The following is an 8,885-nucleotide window of genomic DNA, read 5'->3' as shown; positions in this document are numbered from 1 at the left end:
ACGCCGCTGGCCGACGCATTTCAAGAACCAAAACGACGCATGCAGTCACCGCCGGTACGTGCACATTTCGACGAAGACGCCGATACCGAAATCCACACTGGCGCCAGTAGCCGAGGCCTCGGTGCCGTCCCACTCCAGAAGAAAGACGGACATGAACGGGTGATATGCTAGCCGGTCGCTGTCGAAAGCGGAAGGCAATTATTCTACGACTGAAAAGGAATGCCTCGCCATCATTTGGGCTACAGCAAAACTCCGCCCTTACCTATGTGGCAGGCCATTCAAAGTCGTCAGCGATAATCGCGCGTTGTGCTGGTTAGCTAACTTAAAGGACCCTTCAGGACGGCTGGGAAAGTGGAACCTCAGACTTCAAGGACATGACGTCACGGTAATCTACAAGTCCGGACGAAAACACTCAGACGCCGACTGCCTATCACGCGCCCCCATCAATCGCCCGCCGGAAAACGACGAGGATGACGACGCCTTCCTCGGAATAATAAGCGCAGAAGACTTCACTCAACAGCAACGAGCAGACCCGGAGCTAAAAGGCCTCGTCGAGTATTTGGAACGGAACACCGACGTAGTACCTAGGGCATTTAAGCGCGGATTGTCTTCGTTCACATTACAAAGCAACCTGCTAGTAAAGAAGAACTTCTCACCAGTCCGCGCCAGCTACCTTCTTGTTGTTTCGTCAGCGCTGCGTCCAGAAGTACTGTACGCCCTACATGACGATCCAACCGCTGGGTGCCACGGATTTTCCCGAGCGCTGTCGAGGATAAAGGAAAGGTATTTCTGGCCGCGTCTGACCACCGACGTCGCCCATTACGTCAAGACATGCCGAGTCTGTTAGCGACGCAAGACACCTCCGACAAGGCCAGCAGGATTACTGCAGCCGATCAAACCTCCTTGCCGACCATTTCAGCAGATCGGGATGGATTTGTTGGGACCGGTTCTGGCGTCAACATCCGGAAATAAGTGGATCGTCGTGGCGACGGACTATCTCACCCGCTTCGCTGAAACTAAAGCTCTACCGAAAGGCAGCGCAGCTGAAGTGGCGAAATTTTTCGTCGAGAACATTATGCTGCGGCATGGTGCCCCAGAAGTCCTCATCACCGACAGAGGAACAGCGTTTACAGCAGAGCTCACCCAAGCCATTCTGCAGTACAACCATACAAGCCACAGGAGGACAACTGCCTACCACCCGCACACGAATGGCCTCACGGAGCGCCTGAACAAGACCCTCGCCGACATGCTAGCAATGTACGTCGACGTCTTGCACAAGACGTGGGATGCGGTTCTGCCGTACGTAACCTTTGCTTACAACACGGCGGTGCAAGAAACAACACAGATCACGCCGTTTAAGCTGGTTTACGGGAGAAACCCGATGACTACGCTCGACGCCATGCTGCCGCACGTCACCGACGAAGAGAATCTTGATGTCGCGCCCTGTCTCCAGCGCGCCGAAGAAGCCCGACAGCTCGCCCGTCTACGGATCAAGAACCAGCAGCGTACCGATAGCCGACATTACAACCTCCGGCGACGCTTCGTCGAGTACCAGCCCGGTAACCGTGTTAGGGTTTGGACCCCTATACGCCGACGAGGACTGAGCGAAAAGCTTTTGCGTCGCTATTGCGGACCGCACAAGATCATCCGACGTGTTGGCGCACTGGACTATGAGTTCGTGCCAGACGGTATTTCGGTATCACAGCGGCGCCACTCGCGACCTGAAATAGTCCACGTTGAGCGACTCAAGCCGTACTACCAGCGTTAATAAACTTCGGGACTTCGCGTAACTGACCCTTGGACTTTGTTTCTTTTCGTTGTTTTGTTACTTTTGTTTAATAAGTGTCCTTTTGTTCTTTTGTGTTTCGCTCTCTTATATTTGTAGCATCGGGACGATGCTTTTTAAGAGGGGGGTAAGGACACGTGCACTTTATCTTTATCGGGCGACCACTTCTCACCGCCTAACAAATGTTATCGCACTGCGCAGGACGCGCCTGCATGTAAAAGGAGTTTCTGGAATGTTATCGATGGTTCCATCCGCTGTCCTTCCCCGAAGTTTGTGTAATCTGATTGCATGTATGCGCGACGTGAATAGTGTAGAACTTTGTGGAAGACACACGGGTCCCGGCGGTTACTCTGGAACATTCGACGACTGATCTATAAAAGCCGACGCGCTTGACCCGCTGATCAGATTTTCGACGATCGCCGAGTGTGTTCGCCGCTACCATTGTTCTTTGAGTATAGCCTGCTGTTGAGGGCACAAGTTCGCCCAATGAAACGCCAGTTTCTATAACCACATTTTGGCTGCCTTCTTCACCGTCACTTCTACGTGGCACTATTTTAGTCATTTCTAATCAATTGTAGTCGTTACAAGTTGTCGTTAGACATATTGGTCATTTCATGGTCATTACAAGTCATTTCAGTCATTATTAGTCATTACTGCTCACTAGTAAGCAATTTAGTCATTTGTAATCAATTGTGGTCAATAAAGGTTGTCGTTCGACATATCGGTAATTTCGTAGTCATTACTAGTCATTTCAGTCATTATTAGTCATTACTGTTCACTAGTAAGCGTTTTAGTCATTTGCAATCATTTGTAGTCATTACGAGCTGTCGTTTACATATTGGTCCTTTCGTAGTCATTAGTGGTCATTACAAGTCATTAGCGGTCATTTTAGTCATTACTACTCATTGCTAGATATTTCTAGTCAGTTTTAATCAGTTGCGGTCATTACAAGCCATCGTTAGACATATTAGTCATTTCGAAGTCATCAGTAGTCATTACAAGTCATTAGTCATGTCATCAGCCTTTTTGGCGAAGGACTCGGTAAGGGGTTTGGTGCACATCCTTCTCGGTGAATACGTTGTGGTACATTGGCGCACACAATTCATAAATCCATCTCTAGAGACCGACTGCGGCGGGTTGAAGCATGGCCAGATGTTCAGTGATTTATGCACGCAAAGATTCCTTGTTGCTGGTGTATAAGCAGTGGAGTGTCGGCACATCATTAGGTGTCGTAAGGGAAGTCGAGGTGGCGTGATAACGCCGCCAGATTATCAGCTGCCTAGTTTTCTGAGATACAAAATCTGTGATGGCATCCACTAAAACACCAGTGTTATCTCAGATACCCCTCTATGGGCCCTCCTAGAAAGTTCACGTAAAGGAGAAGAGTCAGCGTTGGTGCTGGACAATCGGCTTAGAGCTCCGCGGGAGTCAATTAGAACAGTAGCCTTTGGCAATTTAGTATTTAGGATTATATGCTTCAGCGCCATACTGATCCATTGATGTCGAACACGCCTTATAATCTCAAGATACGCTGCGCCCAATACAGACAAGGATGAAGGCGTATCGACGTGGACAAGTGCAAATTTTCAACTGGAGAACACATGAAAGTGGCTGCCTTGTCTGCCTTTCACGTGGCATCATTTTTAAGCGTTATGAACGAATTGCCAAAGAACAAGTTTCATTGAGCACCGTATATTTGGCTAGAACGCTGTGCTGCGAGATCTGTATGATAAAATGCAGCGCTTCTACAGTCTTCGTGAATAGAGGCATCTCTGTAAAACTCGGTAAAATCTGAATGTGGGTTTTCTCAAAGGGATGCTGTCAGATGCATATTGCTATTTTCTTTCGGACCCCTAGAATACTTATGTGGAGGAGCAATTGAAAGGCGTTGTTTTCTCACTCCAATGGTCGCGTCAACCCCAACATTTATAATTTCAAGAAAGGCAGACATTTTACTTGTGCGCAGTTCCAGTCTACTAAGCAGTCGCTGAAAAAGCAACCTGCAGCCGTGATACTGACAAAAGCAATCTACGTGCTGTAAGGCCCTTCGATCAGCTTATCGGTCAAGAGATACGTAGTTGTCTGGCTTCGGCAAATCAAGCATTCGGTTGTGCGAATCGGGGAAGGTCTACAGGATTGCTTGCAAAGCAACTCGAATACCCATCAGTAAATATTAAAAATTGACCAAAGAATAGCAAGGAGTACTCTTCACAACCCTATTGCTTGATAAACTCGCACAGAAGTTGGTTGATCGCAGCCATTTCCGCGAGCTGTTAATGCTATCACATATTTTAGGAAATAGCGAGGTGATGTGTACACAGACCTAACATCAGGCCGCCAGCTGATGAAGTCATCAACGGTTATACCTACATATTGATGTTATTTTACCTATGTTATGGAAGAATCGTTAAGTTAAAAACGTTTCAAGCCGGGTCGTTGTCGCTGTCGATGATGGTGAGCAATAACTGCCGACTTTGACGGAAAATTTTGAAAGCCGATTTTACCGAAATATTCTGCTGTTGGATCCAGGGCAGCTTGAAACGTTGCACTTGTTTGTTGTCCAACGCTTGAAGGGCCAGTAATACCAAAGGCATTATGATTTCGTAAGTAGCGATGCTTTCCAGGATAGTCATCTCGGTCAGGTGAACAGCGACGGAGACTACTAAGTGCACAGTTGGAGAAAAATGAAATGGGGATTCAGTGTTAAATACGAGACGAATGCTTTAGCATTGCGTCATACCTCTTCGAGGTGCCGAATCCACGATTGAAGCCACGTTCACCACATTGCAAGATGCCTGGAAATAAGTCATTCCTGCGAAGTATATTAGTAAGACGTTGATTTACTATGGGTTCTCGCAACTTTCCATCATGTTATCGGAGAGAGACGGGACGACAAGACTCGATATGGTTTGCCGCACGTCCTGGTTTGCGCAAGGGTATGACGAGGGACGACTTCTGGTCGAGTGGAATCTTGCCAGAGCGTCAAGTCTGTTTGAATACATCCGAATTGCGGCGATTGTACGGTTCGTCAACATTCCTGAGTTGCTGATATGTTATTCTATGTTCGGCTTGAGCACTGGCCCGCTTCGACAGCTGAAGTGCACCTTCAAGGGTTTCAATATAGAAGTCCGCGTTGTAACTTCCCTCTTTGGTGCTTTCTCCCAATGGGCGTCGTGAAACTATATCTACACACTGCGTAGCCGTAGGTGCAAAGAAAGATGCGAATCTCTCCGCTAACGCTGTTGTTGACTGATATGCAGCGATGCGCAGCGTTACTGTAGGATTTCAGCAAATTTCGGAAGGTGAAGAATGCGGAATATCATCCACGTGTTCATTGAGCCGCTGTAAGCTTCTGGTGTACAGCCAAAGCATTGCACAAAAAAGTTTTTTGGAGCTTCTAGGAGTCCTTTCGAGTGGCTGCTTCCGGGCGGTTATAAACAGACCAATGATATGGCCGCTGTATACCTTGCCCTACCAGATGTGAACGCCACATAGCTGCCCGAAGTTGTAGAACCTTTAAGACAACAAAACTGCGGCCTGTTAGATACAGCTCCTTAAGTGGGACAGTAAGCTATTTTGTATAATATGTTCAGTGAGCAGCAGCCGGAATCTATTTCCAGTCCTGAACCGAATATCTTCTAAACTAACACGCAAACATTTGCGCTGGAGTGGGCCATATAAGATGGTGATCAGAACCCGAAGTGCCAGGCTTGCTTGACCATACCTGTTGTATGTCTTGTGCGACGACAGCAAGGTCTATCGTTACGGCGTCCTTCTCCGACAAACAAAAGTCGGCAAGCCACTGTTCGGGCATGACAAGGTCACGTTTAATTATAAGTTCATCGATGCCCTCATCTCGATTATCAAGTGAACGCGTACACCGCGATGGAGGATGTACGGTAAAGTCACCGCATACTGTAAAAGGGTTACCATCACGAGCCATTAAACTGTCCAAACTACTAACACTCCATAAACGTTTCGATGGTGGCGACAGCAGTGGCAGCCGCTGCACCCAGCAGCCTCAGAGGAGCTCGTCAAAATTACGGGGAGGTCGGGTATAGAAAGATTCATGTTAAGACCGAAGAAGCACAAATTTATGTAGATATTAAACGTGCTACGCCACCGCACTGGAATCCGTACGACGCTAACGGTGTCGTCAAAATGTTGGAAGGGACACGTGATTACGGTTCAAATACAAAAAGTTACTTGGCTTCACAGAACGGCTCGTCGTGCACGCCGATTATGCAGACCGGTCTTACAGCACGTGTTCAGCTAGCAAAGTTGTTTCTGCATCACCCGCTCGCTCGCAAGAATCTCAAATATTTGCGGCAATATATATCCAGTAAAATGCATAGATTGTTCGGCTATTCCAATAATTCCAGCTATCAGATCTCTCGAAGTTGAAACGAAATAGCAGAAGTGCATATTCTACCAGTTCTTAGGATAATTTCCTTTCCCAGGAAAAAAACTAAGCAGGAATATACTTCAGCAAGGAAGTTGCACTTTCTTGTGCTGGTTGGAAAAAAAGAATTTAAATACGACACCTTCCGAGTCCTTCTGTTTGGTCTATTTCACCGCTCTCTAGGCTTTGATTGCACCCGCCGAGAGTTAGGTAATATTCTAAGAATGCAAGAGCAAATCTAATTTTCCGTGGCACCTTGAAATGGCTTCATCGGGTAGCGCATTGCATAAAAATTATTAATGAGCACGAGCTTGACAAGCGTTTGTTCTTAACATTGAGCTGACATGTGTCTCCGCTTTGGTTATGAAAACAAAAGAAGATGTCGCCATTGTTTCGCTATTCACTACCTCCTTAGAGGGAAAAAGAAGTGTAATAGGGTTCTCAGGAAGAAGTCGTCTGCTTCAGACCAGCTCAGATAATTTGCAGCATGAGCCCATTCAAAAGTATAATTAAAGTAGTCCACCTACTATTTACTCGCTCACACGTCATTGCCGGTTTCACTTGTAAGGCAAGAGCGCTTAAGGTATCTAATTTATACGGCTCTCGACTGCTCCTCGCCAAGATTTGGGCAGTGGCTTGCGAGGCCACTGTCACGATAACATCTCGTTTCAAATTACTGGGAGCACATCAAGTCAGGCCGCTGAGAAGCTTCTCGCGACCTTTTCAAGCCCTGCGGGTTCGTTGTCCGTTGATCTAAGCCAGCGAAAACCTTCCCGCATCTTTACTTGTCCTTTCTAGTCTATTAGCAGTCAAACTGGCTTCTCACAATTGTGCGGTACTGCCATGGTTTATAAAGAAAGTGCCGAAAGGCGAGGATAGTCCAGTTGCCCGTTCGTGATTCGTGCCAGTCCTCTACAGGCTGCGCTGGGAACGCAAACGGCGAGCGCGAAGCGCTTGCGTGTGGCTGTCCCGAAACGTCTATCACTGCTCCACAGGCCCACTTTGGTCAACATGGGCCGACACCGCAAGAACTGCTCCTTCTGGGTGACCCGCCCCCCAGGGCACTCTCTCTCTGTCTCCATATCGGCTTATCCACGGCTTCGCCGGTCACTCTCTTCTAGTACGAAAGGATCCATTGTTCTCTGCATTGCTGCCCACGGCACTCTCACGCGTGCAGAGCCCGAAACGTCGGGCAAAGCGCCTCGGCCTTTTCGCATGCCGCGCGCACCCGTAGCTTCGCACGCCAACTGCCTGCACAGGGCCTCTGGTGCGTTGCCGGCGAATTTAGCGTACGCGCAGCTGCACTCTTCGTCCTAGCGTGAGCTCCGAGCCTGAGAAAAAGGACTCCCCGCTATACACTGTTAACCGCGCCCGCCGTTTAACGTGTCCGATATTCCTGTTTCTGCCTCCCTCCTTTGCATCGCGGATTCGCGCGAAAGTTTCCCGGCTCCTTGATCGCCGGTTTGCTTCGATGTACCGGCACTGCGAGCGTGATCGGTTGCAAAAAAAAAAAAAAAAAGAATAGAAGGGCGTGGGGAAGGGGGTTAGGCATAAACGTGCCTTTCGAGCACTGCCAGTGTGGTCGGTTCCCAGAAGGGAGCTGGCGTGAGCAATAAATAAAAAAAAAGTTAGCTGGCGTGCGACGCTGGAAACAGGAAAGTCGGTTCCGCGTTCGATACGCTCCTCGCACGGCCGATCAGGTGGTCGGCCAATGGCGATCGCTCTTTGGCGTGGTTGCGCAGTGCTCACGTTAGGGTTTCGTGCTTCTGCTTCGCGTTAACCTTCGTCGGCGCTCTCATCCCAAGAAAAGGGCACGGCTTCTATACTGGCGGTTCGCCCCACTGCGTAGCGCCGTGTCGTACGTGCGAGTGGTTAACGCAGAAATGATAGAGGGCGTCGAGAAACAAGCAAGAAAGGCGACAGAACACAGCGAAAGCGTGCGATTCACCACGCTTTTTTTTTTTTTTTTGCACAGCGAGAAGTCGATAGAGCACGCGATTTGCCGCGGACTTCGAGCTGTACGCTTGTAAACGCTTCCTTGTTGCGCTGTCAGATCGTTGACCCCTGCGCCTTAGGTGTACTTCTATAACAATGCCGGCTTCGATTTCCCGAAGATGCGAAGAAAAGTGTTTAAGTGTGATACTCGATCCCTAAATAAGTAGTTCAAAAGGGAGTAAACATTGTCAACGGGCTATGTGCGACTGAGGATATAGGTGATTCGTATACCACAATTTTTGTTTATAAAGGCAAACTTTAAAAAAAACCGCCTTCCTCCCCTCTGAGATGTCTGACACTGTCTGATGCCAACAAGCTTCGCGCCACTAAATCTGTCATGCGCGCCAATGATTCCAGCTTGATTCCAGCTATTATTTTTGTGCTGTCGGAGACACCGGCAGCAGCGTTTCCAATAGCCACTGCCTTCTTATCGCACATTCGCACTCTTGGCAGGCCTGGTCGCAGCAACAAAGAAACCTAGCCTCTTGCGTCGCTTATTGTTTCTATTTGGATGCGGCATTTCCTTTTTGTACATTTCGAAAGCGACACGTAGGAGCGCTTTCTTTTTCTTCTTCTATTTTGTGCTCTCGAAGGGCCTATCTCTTGTCCTCTTCTCTTCTCTAGCGTGAGGTGAGATTAATCCGGAGACGTCACGTCACTTTACTGAAGAACTGAGTCAACACGAGGACTATACCCGAAAGT

This window comes from Dermacentor variabilis, chromosome 2 (assembly GCF_050947875.1).
Source record: "Dermacentor variabilis isolate Ectoservices chromosome 2, ASM5094787v1, whole genome shotgun sequence".
Classification (NCBI taxonomy): Eukaryota; Metazoa; Arthropoda; class Arachnida; order Ixodida; family Ixodidae; genus Dermacentor; species Dermacentor variabilis.
The sequence above is the reverse complement of the archived record's forward strand: the minus strand, read 5'-3'. Positions refer to the sequence as shown.